Below are 23,903 nucleotides of genomic sequence, written 5' to 3'. Positions count from 1 at the left end.
TGCGTGCGTGATACGTCTCCGTCGTATCTACTTTTCCGAACTCTTTTGCCCTTGTTTTGGACTCTAATTTGCATGATTTGAATGGAACTAACCCGGACTGACGTTGTTTTCAGCAGAATTACCATGGTGTTGTTTTTGTGCAGAAATAAAAGTTCTCAGAATGTCCTGAAAATTTACGAAGAATTTTTCTGGAATAAAAGAAAAATACCTGCGCAAAGATCCACCGGAGGGGGCGTGCCAGTGGGCCACAAGCCCACAGGCCGCGACCACCCCCTAGGCTGCGCCGTGAGGGCTTGTGGGGCCCACGTGGCACCACCGCCTCCAAACTAAGCTCTATATCTTCCGTCTCACCCGGAAAAAAAATCAGAGAGAAGGTTTCATCGCGTTTCATTATGATATGGAGGTCCCGCCACCTCCTGTTCTTCATCTGGAGGGCAGATCTGGAGTCTGTTCGGGGCTCCGGAGAGGGGAGATCGTCGCCATCGTAATCATCAACCTTCCTCCATCGACAATTCCATGAGGCTCTTCATCGTTCGTGAGTAATCTCATCATAGGCTTGCTGGACGGTGATGAGTTGGATGAGATCTATCATGTCATCGAGTTAGTTTTGACGGGGATTGATCCCTAGTATCCACTATGTTCTAGATTGATGTTGCTACTACTTGGCTATGCTTAATGCTTGTCACTAGGGCCAGAGTGCCATGATTTCAGATCTGAACCTATTATGTGGTCGCCAATATATGTGTGTTTTAGATCCTATCTTGCAAGTTGTAGTCACCTACTATGTGTTATGAGCCGGCAACCCCGGAGTGACAATAGCCGGAACCACTCCCGGAGATGACATAGTATGAGGAGTTCATGTATTCACCAAGTGTTAATGCGTTGGTCCGGTTCTTTATTAAAAGGAGAACCTTAATATCCCGTAGTTTCCATTAGGACCCCGCTGCCACGGGAGTGATGGACAATAGATGTCATGCAAGTTCTTTTCCCTAAGCACATATGACTACATACGGAATACATGCCTACATTAGATTGACGAACGGGAGCTAGTTACATATCTCTCTGTGTTATAGCTGTTACATGATGAATCACATCCGTAATACTCATCCATCACGGATCCACTGCCTACGAGTCTTTTACTACTGGTCCTTGCTACGTTACTTTGTCCAGGCTTGTCCCTTGCTACAAAAGGGATTGGGCCACTCTGTTGCTACTACTGTTACTCTGCTGCTGCTGCTACTGTTGTTCCTTACTACTTCGTTGTTACTTGTTGCAAGATCTTTTCCGACACTGCTGTCGGGGAATAATAGTTCCCCGTCCACGTGCAACTTACTGGCGCCATTGATACAACCGTTAGGAATAGTCTGCCGTCAACAGATCTTTTTCTGACACCGTTGCTATCATACTACTTTGCTACTGATACTTTGCTTGCAGACACTAATCTTTCAGGTGTGGTTGAATCTGATAAACTCAGATGCTAATACTTGAGAATATTCTTTAGCTTCCCCTTGTGAGCGAATCAACAAATTTGGGTCGAATACTCTACCCTCCAAAATTGTTGCGATCCCCTACACTTGTGGGTTATCAAGACCTTTTTCTGGCGCCGTTGCCGGGGAAGCACAGCTATATTCTCTATGCCACTTGGGATTGACGTCTGCTGATCACTATGAGGAATCCGAAAGATCCAAGAACTAAAATCTTGCCTTCCACTACGAGGAGAGGTAAGGAATTGCCATCTAGCTCTGCACTTGATTCACCTTCAGTTATGAGTAAGTTTGCGACATTGCCTCCTGCTAGAAATCTTGATATGTTGCTTGTGCTTGATGCACTACTAAAATTCATAAATTTTCCGTCCGCCAAAGCTGACGGCAAAGGGTGCAACCACGGACGGCAAAGGCTTTGCCGTCGGTCAGCAGACGGCAAAGTAGACGGTAAAAAAAATCCGGTGAAGAGGTTCTTTGCCGTCAGCTTTCCCAAAGCGGACGACAAAGAATCTTTGCCATGAGTGGGCTGACGGCAAATTAACTGGGACGGCAAAGGGTGCAACGTCCCCGTTAAGTGTTAACGGCAGGCCGTCTGCCTTTGCCGTCTGCCTCCCCTCCTTTTCCATGCGTGGGCAGATGGCAAAGAGGGGAGAGAGAGGGGCAGATTCCCCCCTTTGCCGTCTGCCTCCACCCCTTTGCCATGTGGGGGCAGACGGCAAAGAGGGGAGAGAGAGGGGGCAGATTCCCCCCTTTGCCGTCTGCCTCCACCCCTTTGCCATGAGGGGGCAGACGGCAAAGAGGGGAGAGAGAGGGGGCAGATTCCCCCCTTTGCCGTCTGCCTCCCCCCCTTTGCCATGTGGGGGCAGACGGCAAAGAGGGGAAACAGCCCCTTATTTATTTATTTTTTGTTATATCCAGCATTTTTAACAATAATCAGGATATATATATATTTGACATAAATAAATTTCTTTCCGTACTCATAACCATATTAAAATAACCTCTTATATCCAGCTATCAAGTTGCATCCACGTGCATACAAAGTTTCATATATTACACCAGTTTCATCCACGTGCATACAAAGTTTCATATATTCATATACTACAATAGTTTCAATACAACCCATGTTACAAGAAATCATCTTCAAGCATTCCATCAATATTTGCCAAGCTTCCCGTGAAGTGAAGGTAATCTGCAAAATGACAAATAAGAAAGTTAGAAGAATAACAGTAGATGAAGTAGTGTATATATAGGTTATTTCGGAGAGAAATTAGCTAAGTATAGACCATTTAGGAGCTAACTAAGCTAATTATGTCATTTAGGTGGAACCCTAGCTAACTATAGGTCGTTTCAGAGCTAACTTGGGTAAAATAGGTCATTCCGGAGCAAACTATGCTTATTAAGCCATTTTTGATCTAGCTAGGCTAATTATAGGCCATTTAATGCCTAAGTTAGGGGGAATAGGTCATGTTGCAGCTACGTAAGCCTTATTATGTCATTTCGACGATAATTAGCTAAGTATAGGTCATTTTTTATTAAATAGACCATTCAGGAGCTAACTAAGCTAATTATGTCATTTAGATGGATAATTAGCCAATTTAGGCTTTGTTGGATAAGTCTGAGCTACGTAGAATAAGAGAAAGAGAAGAAGAAGTAAAAGAAGGAGGAGGAGGAGGAGAAGGAGACGGAAGAGGAGAAGAAGAAGAAAAGAAGAAGGAGAAGGGGAAGGAGGAAGAAGGAGGAAGAAGGAGAAGGAGGAGCTCCTTCTCCTTCTTCTCCTCCTTCTTCTTATCCTCCTCCCTCTCCTTCTTCTTCTTCTCCTCTTCTTCTTCTTCCTTCCTTTCATTTTTCCTCTTTCTTCTCCTCTCGTCTCCTTCTTCGGGCTAAATTGGCTAAGAATGCCTTTTTGGAGCTACTTATGTCATTTCAAGGATAATTAGCTAAGTATAGGTCATTTTTTATTAAATAGACCATTTAGGAGCTAACTAAGCTAATTATGTAATTTAGATGGATAATTAGCCAATTTAGGCTTTGTTGGATGAGTCTAATTAAGCTACGTAGAATAAGAGAAAGAGAAGAAGAAGTAAAAGGAGGAGGAGGAGGAGGAGGAGAAGGAGACGGAAGAGGAGAAGAAGAAGAAAAGAAGAAGGAGAAGAAGAAGGAGGAAGAAGGAGGAAGAAGGAGAAGGAGGAGCTCCTTCTCCTTCTTCTCCTCCTTCTCCTCCTTCTTCTTATCCTCCTCCCTCTCCTTCTCCTTCTTCTCCTCCTCTTCTTCTTCCTTCCTTTCATTTTTCCTCTTTCTTCTCCTCTCGTCTCCTTCTTCGGGCTAAATTGGCTAAGAATGCCTTTTTGGAGCTAATTATGTCATTTCGAGGATAATTAGCTAAGTATAGGTCATTTTTTATTAAATAGACCATTTAGGAGCTAACTAAGCTAATTATGTCATTTAGATGGATAATTAGCCAATTTCGGCTTTGTTGGATGAGTCTAATTAAGCTACGTAGAATAAGAGAAAGAGAATAAGAAGTAAAAGAAGGAGGAGGAGGAGGAGGAGGAGAAGGAGACGGAAGAGGAGAAGAAGAAGAAAAGAAGAAGGAGAAGGAGAAGGAGGAAGAAGGAGAAGGAGGAGCTCCTTCTCCTTCTTCTCCTCCTTCTTCTTATCCTCCTCCCTCTCCTTCTTCTTCTCCTCTTCTTCTTGTTCCTTCCTTTCATTTTTCCTCTTTCTTCTCCTCTCGTCTCCTTCTTCGGGCTAAATTGGCTAAGAATGCCTTTTTGGAGCTAATTATGTAATTTCGAGGATAATTAGCTAAGTATAGGTCACTTTTTATTAAATAGACCATTTAGGAGCTAACTAAGCTAATTATGTCATTTAGATGGATAATTAGCCAATTTAGGCTTTGTTGGATGAGTCTAATTAAGCTACGTAGAATAAGAGAAAGAGAAGAAGAAGTAAAAGAAGGAGGAGGAGGAGGAGGAGGAGGAGAAGGAGATGGAAGAGGAGAAGAAGAAGAAAAGAAGAAGGAGAAGGAGAAGGAGGAAGAAGGAGAAGGAGGAGCTCCTTCTCCTTCTTCTCCTCCTTCTCCTCCTTCTTCTTATCCTCCTCCCTCTCCTTCTTCTTCTTCTCCTCTTCTTCTTCTTCCTTCCTTTCATTTTTCCTCTTTCTTCTCCTCTCATCTCCTTCTTCGGGCTAAATTGGCTAAGAATGCCTTTTTGGAGCTAATTATGTCATTTCGAGGATAATTAGCTAAGTATAGGTCATTTTTTATTAAATAGACCATTTAGGAGCTAACTAAGCTAATTATGTCATTTAGATGGATAATTAGCCAATTTAGGCTTTGTTGGATGAGTCTAACCTACGTAGAATAATAGAAAGAGAAGAAGAAGTAAAAGAAGGAGGAGGAGGAGGAGGAGGAGAAGGAGACGGAAGAGGAGAAGAAGAAGAAAAGAAGAAGGAGAAGGAGAAGGAGGAAGAAGGAGGAAGAAGAAGGAGAAGGAGGAGCTCCTTCTCCTTCTTCTCCTCCTTCTTCTTATCCTCCTCCCTCTCCTTCTTCTTCTCCTCTTCTTCTTCTTCCTTCCTTTCATTTTTCCTCTTTCTTCTCCTCTCGTCTCCTTCTTCGGGCTAAATTGGCTAAGAATGCCTTTTTGGAGCTAATTATGTCATTTCGAGGAAAATTAGCTAAGTATAGGTCATTTTTTATTAAATAGACCATTTAGGAGCTAACTAAGCTAATTATGTCATTTAGATGGATAATTAGCCAATTTAGGCTTTGTTGGAAGAAGAAGGAGAAGGAGGAGCTAACTAAGCTAACTAAGCTAATTAAGCTAACTAAGCTAACTAAACTAACTAAGCTAATTAAGCTAACTAAACTAACTAAGCTAACTAAGCTAACTATGTCATCTAGCTATATTTTATTAAATAGGTCTTTTTGGAGCTAACTAAGCTAATTATGTCATCTAGCTATCTTTTATTAAAACACTAGAAATAACATACCTAAGTTAGGGTCAAGCACGGTGGCTCTGGCTTGTTTCACCTGGAGAAGGCTGCCCTGGAGAAGGCTCGATTGTAGAAGGGTCGTGCGATGCGTTTCGAGACATATTCTGCACCAAACATCGTTTGCAATGTGTAGTTAGCATGAGGACACTCTTAAGATCACTCCACTGAAATGAAACTCACCGTCCCCACCACGTTAACGACTGGCATCGACGGAGGGAATTGGCCGTTCTTCTCGCACATAGACTGAACATTTGGTTTCGACAAGTCACACTTTTTTATTTATTAATGAAACGGACATTCAAATGCAAGATTTGAAATAACATGAAGAAGAAACTTACCACGAAGAGCTCGTATATGGCCCTGGTAGACGCTTCATTCCGTGCCCTCTCTGCCTCCACCAATGCAGTCGTGCTCTCCTCCAGCTCCCTAATTTCCTTATCCTTCTCCGCCATAGCCGCCTGCATTGCCTCTCTCTCTTTATGAATAGCAGCCTACAAAACAACTCATTGTTAGCATATTGGTTCCAACGCACAACATAATGCGGAAAGATATTTGAGTCCATTAAACTAACCTCGATGGCGAGCTCGACTGGCCGTGCACGACGTGTTATCTCCGAACAAGAGCTCGTTTGGCGTGCCTTTATCTGCCGGAGAGAGCTAGGACAACGTATAAGGCCGTCTCCAATGGCGATCGAGCCATGGCGCCTCCCGTTGCCAGCTATCATCACCAGCTCTGGATCAATAGGCCCCTCGCTCGGGTTAAAGTCCTCCCCTTTCCTCGCCTTCCCGTGATATCTGTACTTCACGAGCTTGTCGTGGGAGGAGATGTTGGTGAAGTTTTCTGGATGCTCGAGGTCAGACTCAGAGAATGCCTTGACCTTCTTGTACGAGGCAGTATGGGCCATCGCATACAGGTCGTACATCTGTGGCGCCTCCGTCTTATTGTGACGCGCCTAAAAGAGAGAGAGAGAGGAAAATTGTATTGGTAAAGGAGAAGGAAAATTGAATTGCATGAGGCATGAAGCAAACCACATACCCAGTTCTCGCCAAATTGGATTAAGTTGACGCTCCCTTGATGGTGTGGCACGCCAACCATTTTGCCACGCTTCTCCTTGGCGTTGTTGTGGCTGGCCTCCCACGTTTCGGAGCACCACTGATCCACCAAGGCCTCCCAACAATCCATCTTATCCACACACCATCTCGGGGCACCTAAGTTAATAAAGAGAAATTTGAGCGCGTAAGAACCAAATCAAGGAAACTAACTACAAAGCCTTAATAATATGTAATTACCTTCATGTAATGCTCCTTCTCCATCTTAGCATCACGACACTTCGCCTTGTCAAGCCTAATACGCCGCGTGGCATAGTAGTCTCGAACAGCCTGCACCCGAGCCTCGTCCCAAAAGTTTTGAAGTAGGCGGCGACATTCGGTTTCGATAACCTTTGCCGCATCCTCCTCGTATCCCTCCTCACACCTGTAGTAGGTCTACAAACGAGACAACACCGAATAGTACAATAAATAGCTATGGTTGATTTATAATTGTGTGAAAGAGAAATTACCCAGAACTTTCGGATCACCATGTCCGCCCTCGTGTCACACAAAACACCATCGATCTCCACCTCCGGCGGGGCCGGGGAACCCAAGTAGTGCTCCCAGGTCATTCCTACCTCTCGCTCCCGACCGGGCAACGTAACAAACCCTGGGAAGTTTTGACGGCAAAGAACACCAAGGATGCTGTTGGGCTTGCGGACACCCTTGGCAACAATCCAACCCCTACAGTATGACAAAATAAAGCCAAAACATTAGATATTTGAGAAAACCCGAAGGCAAAAGGTTAAATAAGAGTAAATTAACTTAGTTCTCCCCATTTGGCCTAATCAACCACCTCTGCTCGGGGGTCGCTGGCACGAGCGGGAGCCCCGAACTACCACGCTCGTACACGGTAGGCCCCTCACCCAGCTCCTCGTCGCTACCAGCATGGCCACTTGCCTCAGGCCAGGTATCCCATTGGGTCTCTTGGGACGTACCCTCATCCCTGCCTTGCTCCGGAGTCGCCTGGAAGGAAGCCTCTGGGACAGGAGTCTCGTGGGTCGAAGGCTCGTCGACCTGAGGCTCGTCGACCCGAGGCTCGTGAACCGGAGACCGTGTAGCCTCCACCTCAGACGAATCCACCCTAGAAGTCCTGTGCTCAGGTGAATCAGCTTGGGGTGGTGGCGGAGACCGTGTAGCCCTACCTCTCCCGCGGCCACGTGTACCTTTAGTACAACATAAATACCAACATGAGTAATAAAATGTATATAAATACCAATATGCATACACCATGAGTACAACATAAATACCAACATGAATACAACGTGTACCTTTAGTGCCTCTCGGCTTCGCGGGGGGGTCGACCTCCTCTCACGGGGGCCGCTCCTTGCAAAGTAGAGAGCAACACTCTCCAAAGAGGCGAGGCAAGAATGGAAGTACCCATCCCATCACCCACCGACGAAGAAGCAGCCGCGGAGTGCTTTCGACCCTTTCCCACCATCTTTGAACACCTGTCATGACAAAGAGTAAATGAAATTAGTACAACATAAATACAAACAGGAGTAATAAAATGTATATAATTTAAGTGTATCATCGTCATAAATACCAACATGACTAATAAAAATTGAATACCTAACATGAACTCAAAATTTATATATAGTATAATAGTTGAATACCTAACATGAACTAATAACAATCGTCCTCGTCTATATAAGCTTCAGGGTCAATAAATGCATCATGATCATCACTATCATCAATAAATGCATCATCATCATCACTATCACGAAGAACATGTGGAAGGCCACCATTATGTAATCGGTCAAGAAGTGACAGGTCATCCGCAACAGTAACCTCTTCTTCTTCCAGCTCTTCCTATTCGGGCTCAGGGATTAAGACGGATTCACTGTCGCTGTCTACTTCAACGTTCTGGGGTGAAGTAGAGCGGTTCTTGAAACGTTTCTTGGACAAACATGTTTCTTGGAAGAATTCTCCTTCATATGTGTCTGGGTTAATGTGAGGTTCGTAATCCTCTTCATTGAGGGTAGCTGGTCTAAAATGTGGTGGCACTTCATAAACGACATCCCAACCTTTGAGATTTGGATCAGTTTGGCAGGTCCACGGTAGATAGAAAACTTGTGTCGCCTGTTGAGCCGTAATATAGACATCGGGAACATCTAAGTGGGTGTTTTGGTTGATTTCGACTAGTCCTATATGTTCATGAGTCCTTCTAGTCTCCCTCGGCTCAAACCAATAACATTTGAAGACTACGGCGGTCGGTGGGTTTTCACCATAGAATAGAAGTTCATAAATTGCTTCAACTCTTCCATAATACTCGGTGTCTCCTTCGCTGATAGCAGAGACAGAACAATTTGTAGTCTTTAGGTCGGGCATAGATAACTCTTTGCCAAAGGTACGAAAGTGATACCCGTTGATGTTGTATTTGTCAAATGAACGGACCTTATAGTCAAAACCATTAGCGACTTGTCTCAACTCGGTGTCCATAGACTCTGCATCAGCCTACAAGTTTAATACGAAAGAATGGATGCATTAGCCGCAAATTGACCAATAAATCAAAATGGGCCCTTAATGGTAATAAATTACCCTTTGTTTGAACCAAGAGATGAAACCGGCATAGTCGCCTCCATGCTTTGCGAGAAGCTCATACTCTTCGACGGAATCCTTTTCGATGACCGCTCCATCCGAGAATTCGGCGACGTATCGACTATATCAAATATCCGGGAATAAGAGTAGTTCAAAGCAATTAGAAGTTGCGGAACAATAAATTATCGAGAACTTACTCGATGTACGGCTGCACTTCTGTTAGGTTGGTGAAGATATACAATGAAATGGTCCTCCATTCTTAGACATCCAACGATTTCCCTTTCGAAGCACCGGATGGTGCGAGCTTACCTTTGAATAGGCTGAGGTTGGATCGAACTTTTTCTCTAGCGCCATCACTGTACCGAGGTTTCGGGTTATGCAAATGATGATTTTTGGCTCCGTAGTGTGCTGTCACGAAGTTTGCCGCCTCCTCAGTAATGAATGCCTCGGCCATCGATGCTTCAATTCTATGTTTATTTTTACACTTAGCTCGAAGCGTCTTCTACATCCTCTCAGTTGAGTAGCACCATCGATTTTGAATGGGCCCCCCCATTCTTGCCTCGGTCGGGAGATGCAAAATCAAATGTTGCATTGGATTGAAGAAGCCCGGTGGAAAGATCTTTTCTAATTTGCAGATCAACTCCGGCGCCAACTCTTCCATTTCATCTAGCACGACAGGCGATAGTTCTTTTGCACAAAGAGAACGGAAGAAATAGCTCAGCTCTGCTAGTACTAGCCATTCATCCTCAGGGATAAAGCCACGCAACATCACCGGCATTACCCGCTCAATCCATATGTGCCAATCATGACTCTTGAGCCCAAATATTTTCAATTTCTCAAGACTCGCTCCCCTCTTTAGATTCGCAGCATACCCATCGGGGAACATCAACCGCATTTTCACCCACAATAGCATTTCCCTCATAGCTGGCCTTTCAAGATTGAACCATGCCTTTGGCTTCGCTATGCTTTGCTTTCCTTTCCGTTGTCGCAAGTTTTGCAACGGTCTATCACATAGAGCCTCCAGGTTGATTCTAGCCTTAGGATTATCTTTTGACTTCCCCTCTATGCCGAACAATGTACCAAAAATGGCCTCCGCAATATTCTTTCCAGTGTGCATCACGTCAATGTTGTGTGGGCAAAGGAGGTCTTTAAAGTAAGGGAGATCCCATAAGCATGACTTGTGAGTCCAGGCGTGTTTCGTATTATACCCTTTGAAGTATCCTGGACGCAAAGGATCAGGCTCGAGAGCGTTTAACTGATCAAGGGTTTGTTGGCCTGTCAACGCAGCTGGTGCAGTGTTTTTGACAACTCTACCTTTGATGAAATTCTTCTTGTCTTTTCTGAACTTATGGTCAGGATCCAGGAATTGTCTATGCATGTTGAAGCAAGAATACTTGCGACCAGCCTGCAGCCAACGGAACTGAAGAGCTGCCTTGCATGTGGTGCACGGGAACCTTCCATGCACACACCAGCCAGCGAATAGCGCAAACGCCGGATAATCATGCGTCGAGTACATGTACCACACATGCATTTTGAAATTTGTTTTTGTAGCCGCGTCGTAGGTCTTGATCCCATTATCCCAGGCTTCTTGCAACTCATCCTTAAGCGGCTGCATGTACACATTCATATTGTTCCCCGGATAGTTGGGCCCTGGAATTATCAACGTCAGGAATATGTTCTTTCTTTTCATAATCTCTCCGGGTGGCAAATTTAGTGGAATGCCAAATACAGGCCAACAACTGTATTGTGCTGCCGTCATACCATACACATTGAACCCATCCGTGCTGATGGCAACTCTAGGTTGCCTTGGATCTTCTGATTTATCCTTATGTAATGCATCGAAGTGCCTCCACGCAAAACCATCTGAAGTGTGTACTAGCATCTTGTTCCCATCCGCATCTAGTTCGGTTCTTTTGCCCAATTTGTGCCATGTCATCTGTCTGGCCGTCTCTTCGACCATGAAAAGTCGTTGAAGTCTTGGTACGATTGCCAGATATCGAAGAACACTAATAGGGTTTTTGGTCTGATTCTTCTCACCAATGCCGTTGTCTACCACAATATACCTGGAAGAGTTGCAAATGGGGCAATAGTTCAAGGCCGCATACTCAAGCCTAAATAAGGCACATCCATTCTCACAGGCATGTATCTTCTCATAGGGCATCTTAAGTACATGGAGGATTTTCTCTGACTGGTACAGGTTTGCAGGCAGTACATGGCCTTTGGGTAGAAAGCGTCCAAATATCGTCATCATCGCGTCGTAGCATCTCTGCCTAGGTTGAATTGAGCCTTCAGAGCCATTACTTGTGCGATGGCATCGAGCTGACAAAGCTCAGTCTGCTCGTAGAGAGGACGTATTGAAGACTCGAGCATTTCATAGAAGGCCTTTGCAGATTCCTCCATCTCATCGTCCGAATCACGAGCATCATCAAAGTCTTGCACCATGTCTTCAATCTCGGTACCATGCTCGTCAGTGCGACGACGAATCACCTCAGCTCTGGCACGTTGGTCAGACTCACCATGAAAAGTCCACACCATATAATTAGGCGTAAAACCCCACTTCTGCAGGTGTTTACCCATTTCAAACTCTGTCTGCTTTTTCCAGTTGTCGCAGTTGGGACAGGGGCACCATGTTTTATTCTAGCCATTTGCAAATGCGGCTCTCACAAACCCCCTGGTTTTTGTTAACCATTCATGGGTCATGTCTTTCTGACTAGGGTGACCAGTGTACATCCAAGCACGATCACTCATGTTGCCTAGCTACCTATGGGGGCGCAAGAAATAAATATATAATTCATCATCTATATTCATACGCTAATCAAGTTTGTCAGTTTTATTATCCATGCAACCTACGTGCTAATAGGTAAAGATAGGTCCTAATCCCACCCGAGTATGTGTAGAGTGGGTTCGTTTTCCCATGCTCTGCTCCAGATGCGACGCAGAATTTCGGCAGCACCTCCCCGCTGTTCTCCTGATACACGTCTTGGCAATAAGCACAGAGGATGTGTACCCGGAGAACAACAGGGGAGGCACTGACGAAATTCCGCATCGGATCCGAAGCACAGCATACGGGAAAACAAACCCAATCTACACATACTCGGGTTGTCCATGGATAATGTTGGACAATTCGAAAGGATGGCGGTTATAAATATGCAAAGAAATGCATATTTATAGATGTCGCCCTTTCCAACGGGAGACGCATACTGGTCACGCATACTCATGATTGAAGAAACCTATAGCTAGCAAGTTTCATCGACACGAAGACCGGGACAGAGCAAATTAAGGGGTATGAGGAGAAGTCATTTGTGCTCACCAACAAACGCGAGGGCGGAGCTCGTCCAACGCACGTGGAGGTCGTCGAACAACTACACATTGAAATTCACACGATCAACACAAATACGATGTTTTTATAATTAACATAATCGGAAAATATGTGACCTAACTCATAATTTACAAAACAATGACCTCGTGGGCCTCTGGAAGGCCGAAAAGCACCTTCTCGTTCAAAAGAAGGCAGAAGAGGTGTCGGGGGTCGGGGCTTAGTGGCCTCGGGAGTAAGTGCCGTTGAGGGTCGGTGGTGTCGGGTGTCGGTGGCATTGGGGTCGGGGGTTAGTGGCGTCGGTTGTGGGGGGTCAGTGGCGTCGGGGGTCTAGGGTCAGTGACGTCGGGTGTCAGTGGCGTCGGGGGTCGGGGGTTGGTGGCGTCAAGCGTCGGGGGTCGGGAGTCGTGGGCCGAGGGTCTGGGTCGGGGGTCAGTGGCGTCGGGGGTCGAGGGTTAGTGGCGTCGGGGGTCAGTGGCGTCGGGGGTCGGGGGTCGGGGGTCAATGGCCTCGGGGGTCGATGGTCGGGGGTCAGTGGCGTCGGGCGTCACGGGTCGGTGGTCGAGGGTCAGTTTCGGGGTGCCAGGGTTCCCTTTTCCTCTTCTTTCTTCTTCTCCTCTCTCCTCTTTTTCTTCTTTTCTTCTTCTTCTTCTTCTTCTTCTTCTTTTTTCTCCTCCTACTCCCCCTCCTCTTTTTCTCATCCTATTCTTTTTCTTGTTCTTTTTCTTGTTATTTTTCTTGTTCTTGTTCTTGTTCTTGTTCTTGTTCTTGTTCTTGTTCTTGTTCTTGTTCTTCTTCTTCTTTCTCCTCCTCTTCCTCCTCCTCCTCCTCCTCTTCTTCTTCTTCTTCTTCTTCTTCTTCTTCTTCTTCTTCTTTTTTCTCCTCCTCCTCCTCCTGTTCTTCTTCTTCTTCTTCTTCTTCTTCTTCTCCTTCTTCTTTTCTTTCTTCTTCTAATTATTTTCTTCTTTTCCTTTTTCTTTTTCATTTTTTTCCTTCTGCTTTTCCTCTTTTTTTCTTCTAACCTAACTAACTAACCTAATTAGCCTAATAATCTAACCAAATAAACTAACTAAATTACCCTATATATAATAAAAAAACTAACCTAATAAACTAACTAAAGTAACTAACTTTTTTAAAAAGAAAAAGAAGAAGAACTCAACTCACCGTGGTGGACAACGGCAGGGGGCGGCGGCGGCGGCGGCGATGGACGACGGCAGGGGGGCAGGGGGCGCGCGGCAGGCGGCCGGCGGGCGGGGAGGAGGGGTGCCGCGAGCGGGAGGGCAGGCGGCCGACGGGCGGGGAGGAGGGGTGCCGCGGGCGGGAGGGCAGGCGGCCGGTGGGCGGGGAGGAGGGGTGCCGCGGGCGGGAGGGCAGGCGGCCGGCGGGTGGGGAGGAGGGGTGCCGCGGGCGGGAGGGGAGGCGGCCGGTGGGCGGGGAGGAGGGATGCCACGGGCGGGTGCAGGGAGGAGGGCGCGGGGAGGAGGCGGCGGGAGGGGAGGTGGTCGGCGGGCGGGGAGGAGGGGTGCTGCGGGAGGGGAGGAGGGGGCGGGGGAGGAGGCGGCCGACGGGAGGGGAGGCGACCGGCGGGCGGGGGTCGAGCGGCTGAGAGTAAGGAGGAGACTGTCGGAGCGGATGAGAGTGAGAGGGAGGGGGAGACGGCCGTTAGGGGGGGCTTGCTTTGCCGTCTGCCCCCCGACGACAAAGAGAAGGAGGGCAGACGACAAAGGGAGCGCCCGTTATGGGGTGGGAGGGGGTGTACGGTGGCACCCCTTTGCCGTCTGCCAACCCTTTGTCGTCCGCCTGTGCTTCCTTTGCCCTCTACTGGCCGACGGCATAGGGAAGCCGACGGCAAAGAATTTTTTTGCCTTATGTGTTCTCTTTGCCGTCTGCTTGGCGCCAGCTGATGGCAAAGAAGATCTTTGCCATGTGTCAGCAGACGACAAATTTGTGAATTCCAGTAGTGATGATGCTACTTCTGCTGCCCATGATGCCTATGATGATGCTATGCTTGATACTATGCCTGATGATGCTATGCTTGATACTATGCCTGATGATGCTATGCTTGATACTGCTTTGCCACTAGGTGCATTCCTTGATGCACAAATTGCTAGAGTTGCTGCTAGATGTGATGATACTTCTGAAACTGCTAATACTATTGAAGTAGAACCTGCTACTATGCCTGAATTGCCTGTTATGCCTGATACGCGCTATGTTATGGAGGGAGAGATAGCTGAGGATTTTCTTGCGTGTAAGGATAGCTATGATGTTGAGAAATTACTGCGCAAGTGGAAAGAAAAATCTCTGAACGCTAGGATGAAATACGACCCGAAGTTTGCCACTTTGCCTATCTTTGTGACCGATAAGGATTATGAATTCTGTGTCGACCCTGAGTTAATGACCCTGGTCGAATTTGATCCTTTTCACGGTTATGAGTCTCAAACGGTTGTAGCCCATCTTACCAAACTGCACGATATATCCACCCTATTCACTAGTGAGGAAAAGATCCGCCACTACTATATGCTCAAACTGTTTCCTTTCTCGCTAAAGGATGATGCTAAGATCTGGTTCACTTCTCTTGCTCCTGGTTGTGTGCATAGCCCCTAGGATATGGTCTACTACTTCTCTGAAAAATATTTCCTTGCCCATAAGAAGCAAGCTGCCTTGTAGGAAATATACAACTTTGCTCAAGCTGAGGAAGCGAGTCTCCCACAAGCTTGGGGGAAGCTCATCCAGCTATTGAATGCTTTGCCTGATCACCCTCTTGAGAAGAATGAAATACTTGATATCTTCTATACTGGACTTACCAATGCTTCCAAGGACCACCTAGATAGTTGTGCTGGTAGTGTTTTTAGGGAACGAACCATAGAACAAGCTGAGATTCTATTGAATAACATCTTGTGCAATGAGAATGCTTGGACTATTCCCGAACCACCTCCTAAGCCAACTCCGAAGAAAAGAGGTATTCTATTCCTCAGTCCTGAAGATATGCAAGAAGCCAAGAAATCTATGCGAGAGAAAGGCATTAATCTGAAGATGTCAAAAATCTACCACCTATCGAAGAGATCCACGGTCTCGATAACCCGATACAGGCAGTAGAAGTAAATTCTCTTCGTAGGTTCGATGAGAGTGATATTCCTTTTAATAAACCTGCTAGCCTATGCATGGATGAATTTGATAACTTTGTTGCCAAACAACAGAGTTTCGATGATTATGTTAGCAGACAATTGGAACAGAATGCTCATATGCTTAGTCATTTAAGTGCTTGTGTGGACACAAATGTCAATGATCTTAAGCTTCTGAGTAAACATGCCTCTATGGTTACTACTCAAGTAGAAAAAGTACTTAAAGCTTAAAATGACTTGCTCGATGAGTTGAATGACAATTCCGTCTGAGTCATCACTAGAGGCGGTAGAATGATCAAGAAACCTTTGTATCCTGAGGGTCATCCGAAGAGAATTGAACAAGATTCTCAAGGAGTTAGCACTGATGCACCTAGTCATCCAAGAAAAGAGAAGAAAGATGATAGGAACCTGCACTCTAGCAACCCTATTGCGGCTACACCTGAGAGTCCAAACGATGCCTTTGTCTCTGATGCTGAAACACAATCTGGTGATGAACATGAGCCTAATGATAATATCAATAGTGATGTTCATGAAGATGCTCAACCTAGCAATGAAAAGGGTGTGGAGATTGAGCCTGTTGATCTTGATAACCCACAGCCTAAGACAAAGAGATACGATAAGAATGACTTCGCTGCTAGGAAGCATGGTAAAGAAAGGGAACCATGGGTTCAAAAACCCATGCCCTTTCCTCCCAAACCATCCAAGAAAAAGGATGATGAGGATTTTGAGCAATTCGTTGAAATGATCAGACCTGTCTTTCTGCAAATGCGTTTGACAAATATGCTCAAAATGTCTCCGTATGCTAAGTACATGAAAGATATTGTGACTAATAAGAGGAGGATACCTAAGGTTGAGATTTCCACCATGCTTGCTAATTATACCTTCAAGGGTGGAACTCCTAAGAAACTAGGTGATCCCGGTGTGCCCACTATACCTTGCTTCATTAAAGGCAACTATGTTAGAACTGCGTTATGCGGCCTTGGAGCCGGTGTTAGTGTTATGCCTCTCTCTCTCTTTATTGTAGACTTGAACTGGATAAGTTGACACCCACTGAAATCTCTCTGCAAATGGCCGACAAATCAACTGCTTTCCCTATCGGCATTTGCGAGGACGTGCCTGTTGTGGTTGCTAACACCACTATCTTAACAGACTTTGTTATCTTGGATATTCCCAAGGACGATGCCATGGCTGTCATCCTCGGAAGACCCTTTTTAAACACCACAGGGGCTGTTATAGATTGCAACAGAGGTAATTTCACTTTCCATGTCAACGGTAATGAGCATACGGTGCACTTTCCGAAGAAACAATATCGAGTACATTGCATCAATGCTATCGAAAAAACTTCGTCGATTCTTATTGGGAGCTTTGAATGCCCTATTCCTCGTGTCAAGATGAAGTATGATTTGCTTGTTGGGGAAATAGACATCCCTATTGAGGTGACCTAGTGACTATTCGAAAATTCTCCGTTCTCTTTTGCGATTCGAGAAGTTTTGTCGAGGGGATTTGATCAACCCCATTGACGGATTTCTTTCGATGACCATGAGATGGATGAATCGAGGAGTCACAAACCTGTGTTCCAAGCTTTCACTTTAGGTTGCTTAGAAGAAAAATGATAGATTTAGTTTAGTTTTCCCTGTTTTCTGTTTTAGCGTCCGGTAGAAAAGTACCCCGAAAATAAAAGTTCTCCAACGTCCTGAAAATCAAGTATGATTTTTCTGGAATTTTTGAAAAATTCTGAGACAAAGAGCTTGTCTGGGGGGCACACCAGTGGGCCACAAGCCCTAGGGGCGCGGGCACCCCCCCAGGCCATGCCACCCAGGCTTGTGGGGCCCACAGGCACCCCCTCCAGTCATTCTTGCTCACATCTGGTTCTCCTACCTCCAAAAAAAAATCATTTCACAGCTCAAACCCCCGCATCGCGTTGACACGCTACCAGTTCCTTGAGATGGATGACGAATCCCTCCTAAACCGTTTGGTATTTAACCGGCAGCGTGTTTTCCATATTACCCTTTCTGCTCCTGCCTTCTTTTACTTTCAAGTAAAACGGAGATATTACATAACCCGAGGAGAGACAGAGGAGTATGAGAGGGAGTCAAAGGCTAATCGTCTCCGTGAGGCAGCTATTCACGCAGTGGGTGCAGCGCTCCCGTATAACCCCCATTATGATTTTGGGTTTCGCCAGGACCATCCTTGGGAGTAGACTGCTACTGCAACAAAAGACCTTCCAACGGCGCCAGAAATAGGAGTGTTACTTGATACTCCTCAGCAACGGCACCAGGAATCCTTCAGCTGCGGCTACGCCTTAAGGGACTTCCTAGGCAAGTATGCAAAGGATTTCCCTCGTGGCCTTGGAGCCTTGCGTTGGTGTTCCCTCGAAGCGGAAAGGGTGATGTAGCACAGCGGTGGTAAGTATTTCCCTAAGTTTGAGAACCAAGGTATCAATCCGGTGGAGGAGTATCACAAGATCCTGCACAAACACAAAAGCGTGCTCCCAACACTGTGAAGGGGTTGTCAATCCCTTATAGATTGTTTGCCAAGTGAGAACTGAAAGCAACAAAGTAACAAAGCAAAGTAAAAGCAGAGGTGTAAACGATGGATGTGAATAGACCCGGGGGCCTTAGTGTTTACTAGTGGCTTCTCTCATAAAAGCAAGTAGACGGTGGGTGAACAAATTACTGTCGAGCAATTGATAGAACCACGCAAAGTCGTGACGATATCTATGGCAATGATTATATCTATAGGCATCACGTCCAAAACAAGTAGACCGATACTTTCTGCATCTACTACTGTTACTCAACACGTCGACCGCTATCCAGCATGCATCTAGTGTATTAAGTCCAAAAGAACATAGTAACGCCTTAAGCAAGATTACATGATGTAGATGGACAATCTCATATCAACGCTAGAGCCCATCTTGTTACCCTTGATGGCAACTACTTAATGTGTGCCTTGCTGCCCCTATTGTCACTGGGAAAGGTCATCACATGGTAGAACCCAAAACCAAGCACTTCTTCCATTGCTAGAATCATAGATCTAGTTGGCCAAACAAAATCCAAGACTCGGAGAGACTTACAAGGATATCAAATCATGCATATAAGAAATCAACAAAGACTCCAATATATATCATAGATAATCTGATCACAAATCCACAATTCATCGGATCTCGACAAACACATCGCCAAGGAAGATTACATCGGATAGATCTCCATGAAGATCATGGAGAACTTTGTATTGAAGATCCAAGAGAGAGAAGAAGCCATCTAGCTACTAACTACGGGCCCGTAGGTCTGAAGTGAACTACTCACGAGTCATTGGAGGGGCGATGATGATGATGAAGAAGCCCTCCAACTCCAAAGTCCCCTCCGGCAGGGCGCTGGGAAGGGTCTCCAGATGAGATCTCACGAAAACGGAATCTTGCGGTGGCGGAAAAGTATTTTTGAGGCTCCCCTAGCTTTTTGCTGAATTTTTGGGAATATATAGGCCAAGGATCTAGGTCAGGGGGGCGGCCAGGGAGGCCACAAGCCCTGACACCGCCGCCTCCCCTGGTGGCGGAGTGGGAGCTTGTGGGCTCCCTGTAACCCACCTGGCTTGGCCCAGAGGCCCCGTGATCTTCTTCCGTTCGGGAAAAATCATTTCGGGGTTTTTATTCCATTTGGACTCCGTTCCAAAATTAGATCTGAAAAGAGCCAAAAACACAGAAAAAACAGGAACTGGCACTTGGCACTAAATTAATAAGTTAATCCCAAAAAAGATATAAAAGGTACATAAAACATCCAAAGATGACAAGATAACAACCTGAAACCATCAAAAATTATAGATACGTTTGAGACATATCAAGCATCCCCAAGCTTAACTCATGTTCGTCCTCGAGTAGGGAAGTGATAAAGAATGAATTTTTGATGCTTTCATGCTACCTAGCATGTGACGTGAATGTTCAGATCCATTAGATTCAAAACAATAGTTTAGTATTGATATGGAAACAATAATCATTCAAGCAAACTAGCAAGGTAATCATGAACTTTCAAGATAACAAGGCCAAAAGAAAGTTATCCCTACAAAAGCATATAGTTTGGCTATGCTCTATCATCATTGCACAACGAATTTAAATCATGCACAACCCCGGTATTGGCCAAGTAATTGTTTGACACCTTTACTTTCTCAAACATTTTCAACTCTCACGCAATACATGAGCGTGAGCCATGGTTATAGCACTATAGATGGTGTGGAATGTGGTGGAGGTTGCAAGACAAAAAAGGAGAAGATAGTCACATTAACTTGGCATATCAATGAGCTCTGTAGATGCTCATAAATAGATATCAATGTGAATGAGTAGGGATTGCCATACAAATGATGCACTAGAGCTACGAGTAAGTGAAAGCTCTTAAAGAAAACTAGTGGGTGTGCATCCAACTTGCTTGCTGAGGAAGACATAAGGCAATTTTGAGGAAGCCTATCATTGGAATATACAAGCCAAGTTATATAATGAAAATTTCCCACTAGCTATATGGTGGTGACAAAACGAGAGACTGTCAATCATGAAGATCATGGTGCTTAATATGCACAAGTGTGGAAAAAGTGGTAGCATTGTCCCTTCTCTCTTTTTCTCTCATTTTTTTGGTGGGCTCTTTGGACTCTCTTTTTCCTCACTTGGGACAATGCTCCATTAATGATGATCATCACACTTTAAACTCAAAACTTAGAGAAACGATGACTCTATATGGAATGCCTTTGGTAGTGTACCGTGGCAATGATCTAGCATGGCATAGACATTAATTGAAACATCATGCTAGCTATCTTACGATCATGTAATGGCAATGTAGACATGGTGGCACATGTCATGGTGGTAGTTGCATTGCAATATATCTCGGAATGACTTTGAAAAAGCCATAGTAGGTAGGTATGGTGGCTGTTTTGAGGGAGGCTAATGGTGGGTTTTGTGCAGCGACGAAAGTTGCACGGCACTAGGAAGATAGTGATGGTGGCAAGTGAAAGTGCATATAAACATGGACTCAACATTAGTCATGAAGAACTCATATACTTGTTGCAAAAGTTTTATTAGTAATCGAAACAAAGCATTCAACGCATACTCCTAGGGGAAGGGTTGGTAGGTATAAACCATCGCGCAATCCCGACCGCCACGCGAAGGATGACAATCAATATACTAATCATGCTCAGATTTCATCACATAGCGGTTCACCATACGTTCATGCTACAGGAATCACTAACTTCAACACAAGTATTTCTAGATCCACAACACCTTACTAGCATGACTTCAATATTACCATAACCAGAACTCAAAACTAATTGAGATGAATCAAACTTCTCTAACTATTCAATGCACATGAAGGTGGAAGTTTTCGTATCCCTTTGAATAACTACCCCTTTTGAGACTACTTTCAAAGCATAGATCAACTACCAAGCCACGCACTACTGTGCTCTAAAAGATATAAGTGAAGCACACCGAGCAAAAGTATCTAGCTCAAAAGATATAAGTGAAGTACATGTGAGCTGAATTGTCTACCAAAAGATATGAGTGAAGCTCGACAAAATCACGGTGAGTGCATGTCTATCTCTCTAGGTGTGTAGCAAGGATGATTGTGACACAAAAAAAATAAAAGACTCCTACGATACAAGACGCTCCAAGCAAAAACACATAACATGTGGTGAATAAAAACATAGCCCCAAGTAACGTTACCGATGGGTTGAAGACGAAAGAGGGGATGCCTTCCCGGGGCATCCCCAAGCTTAGGCTTTTACCGCATACTTGAATATCTTGGGGTGCCTTGGGCATCCCCAAGCTTGATCTCTTGCCACTCTTTATCTTTTTGTCCATAAGAACTTCACCCAAAACTTGAGAACTTCACAACACGAAACTTAAACAGAAACTCGTGATAACATTAGTATGAGAAAGCAAACCACCACTTCCTTAGGTACTGTAGAAAACTTAAATTCTACTTGTTATGATGTTGGGTTACTGTATTTTCAATCTTCCATGGCTAATACCCCCCGATACTATCCATAGTTTCATCAAAATAAGCAACCAACACAACAAAAAACAGAATCTGTTAACAGCAGACCAGTCTGTAGCAATCTGTATATTTCATGTACCTCTAATACTTAAAAGAATTCTGAAAACTTACGACAGTCTGAAGAATTTTCGTATAAATCAGTAGCAAAAAGAATCAACTCAAAATCTCTTACAGAAATAAAATGAAAATTCTTTTCGTGAGCACAAAGTTTCTGTATTTTCCAGCATGACCAAACGATCACCCCCAAGACTAATCATAACGGTTTTGCTTGGCACAAACGCAAAAAGAAACACACAAAAAACAATCATAACAGAATTATGAAAGTGTGGAAAACACAAAACAGAAAGAAAAAGGATAGATTCGTTGGGTTGCCTCCCAACAAGTGCTTTTGTTTAACGCCCTTAGTTAGGCATTCAATGATGCTCTCACAAAAGACAAGAATTGAAGCACAACGAGAGCATCCTAAAGCATGTGAAAATCACATCTAAGTCTAACATACTTCCTATCCATAGGTATTTTATAGGAAAACAGATTGTCAAGACAACTAATAGTTACCATATGCAAGGAAGAAGAAAGAGACAATAGCAATCTCCACATAACTGTTGGGGAACGTCGCATGGGAAACAAAAATTTTCCTACGCGCACGAAGACCTATCATTGTGATGTCCATCTACGAGAGGGGATTTCCGATCTACGTACCCTTGTAGATCGCACAGCAGAAGCGTTAGTGAACGCGGTTGATGTAGTGGAACGTCCTCACGTCCCTCGATCCGCCCCGCGAACCGTCCCACGATCTAGTGCCGAACGGACGGCACCTCCGCGTTCAGCACACGTACAGCTCGACGATGATCTCGGCCTTCTTGATCCAGCAAGAGAGACGGAGAGGTAGATGAGATCTCCGGCAGCGTGACGGCGCTCCGGAGGTTGGTGTGATCTAATCTCAGCAGGGCTCCGCCCTAGCTCCGCAGAAACGCGATCTAGAGGTAAAACCGTGGAGGTATGTGGTCGGGCTGCCGTGGCAAAAGTTGTCTCAAATCAGCCCTAATAGCTCCATATATATAGGATGAGGGGAGGGGAGGCTTGCCTTGAGGCTCAAGGATCCCCAAGGGCTGCGCCACCAAGGGAGGAGGAGTCCTCCTCCAATCCTAGTCCAACTAGGATTGGAAGGTGGAGTCCTTCTCCCCCTTCCCACCTCCTTTTTTTTTCTTTTCCCTTTGATTTTCTATCTATGGCGCATAGGGCCTTATTGGGCTGTCCCACCAGCCCACCAAGGGCTGGTGCGCCACCCCCAAGGCCTATGGGCTTCCCCGGGGTGGGCTGCCCCCCCCGGTGAACACCCAGAACCCATTCGTCATTCCCGGTACATTCCCGGTAACTCCGAAAACCTTCCGGTAATCAAATGAGGTCATCCTATATATCAATCTTCGTTTCCGGACCATTCCGGAAACCCTCGTGACGTTCGTGATCTCATCCGAGACTCCGAACAACATTCAGTAACCAACCATATAACTCAAATACGCATAAAACAACGTCGAACCTTAAGTGTGCAGACCCTGCGGGTTCAAGAACTATGTAGACATGACCCCAGTGACTCCTCGGTCAATATCCAATAGCGGGACCTGGATGCGCATATTGGATCCCACATATTCTACGAAGATCTTATCGTTTGAACCTCAGTGCCAGGGATTCATATAATCCCGTATGTCATTCCCTTTGTCCTTCAGTATGTTACTTGCCCGAGATTCGATCGTCAGTATCCGCATACCTATTTCAATCTTGTTTACCGGCAAGTCTCTTTACTCGTTCCGTAATACAAGATCCCGCAACTTACACTGAGTTATATTGCTTGCAAGGCTTGTGTGTGATGTTGTATTACCGAGTGGGCCCCAAGATACCTCTCCGCCACACGGAGTGACAAATCCCAGTCTCGATCCATACTAACTGAACGAACACCTTCAGAGATACCTGTAGAGCATCTTTATAGTCACCCAGTTATGTTGCGACGTTTGATACACACAAAGCATTCCTCCGGTGTCAGTGAGTTATATGATCTCATGGTCATAGGAACAAATACTTGACACGCAGAAAACAGTAGCAACAAAATGACACGATCAACATGCTACGTCTATTAGTTTGGGTCTAGTCCATCACGTGACTCTCCTAATGACGTGATCCAGCTATCAAGCAACAACACCTTGTACATAGTCAGAAGACCCTGACTATCTTTGATCAACTGGCTAGCCAACTAGAGGCTTGCTAGGGACAGTGTTTTGTCTATGTATCCACACATGTATATAAGTCTTCATTCAATACAATTATAGCATGGATAATAA

This window comes from Hordeum vulgare, chromosome 2H, assembly GCF_904849725.1.
Source record: "Hordeum vulgare subsp. vulgare chromosome 2H, MorexV3_pseudomolecules_assembly, whole genome shotgun sequence".
Lineage (NCBI taxonomy): Eukaryota > Viridiplantae > Streptophyta > Magnoliopsida > Poales > Poaceae > Hordeum > Hordeum vulgare.
Note: the sequence above shows the minus strand (reverse complement) of the source record.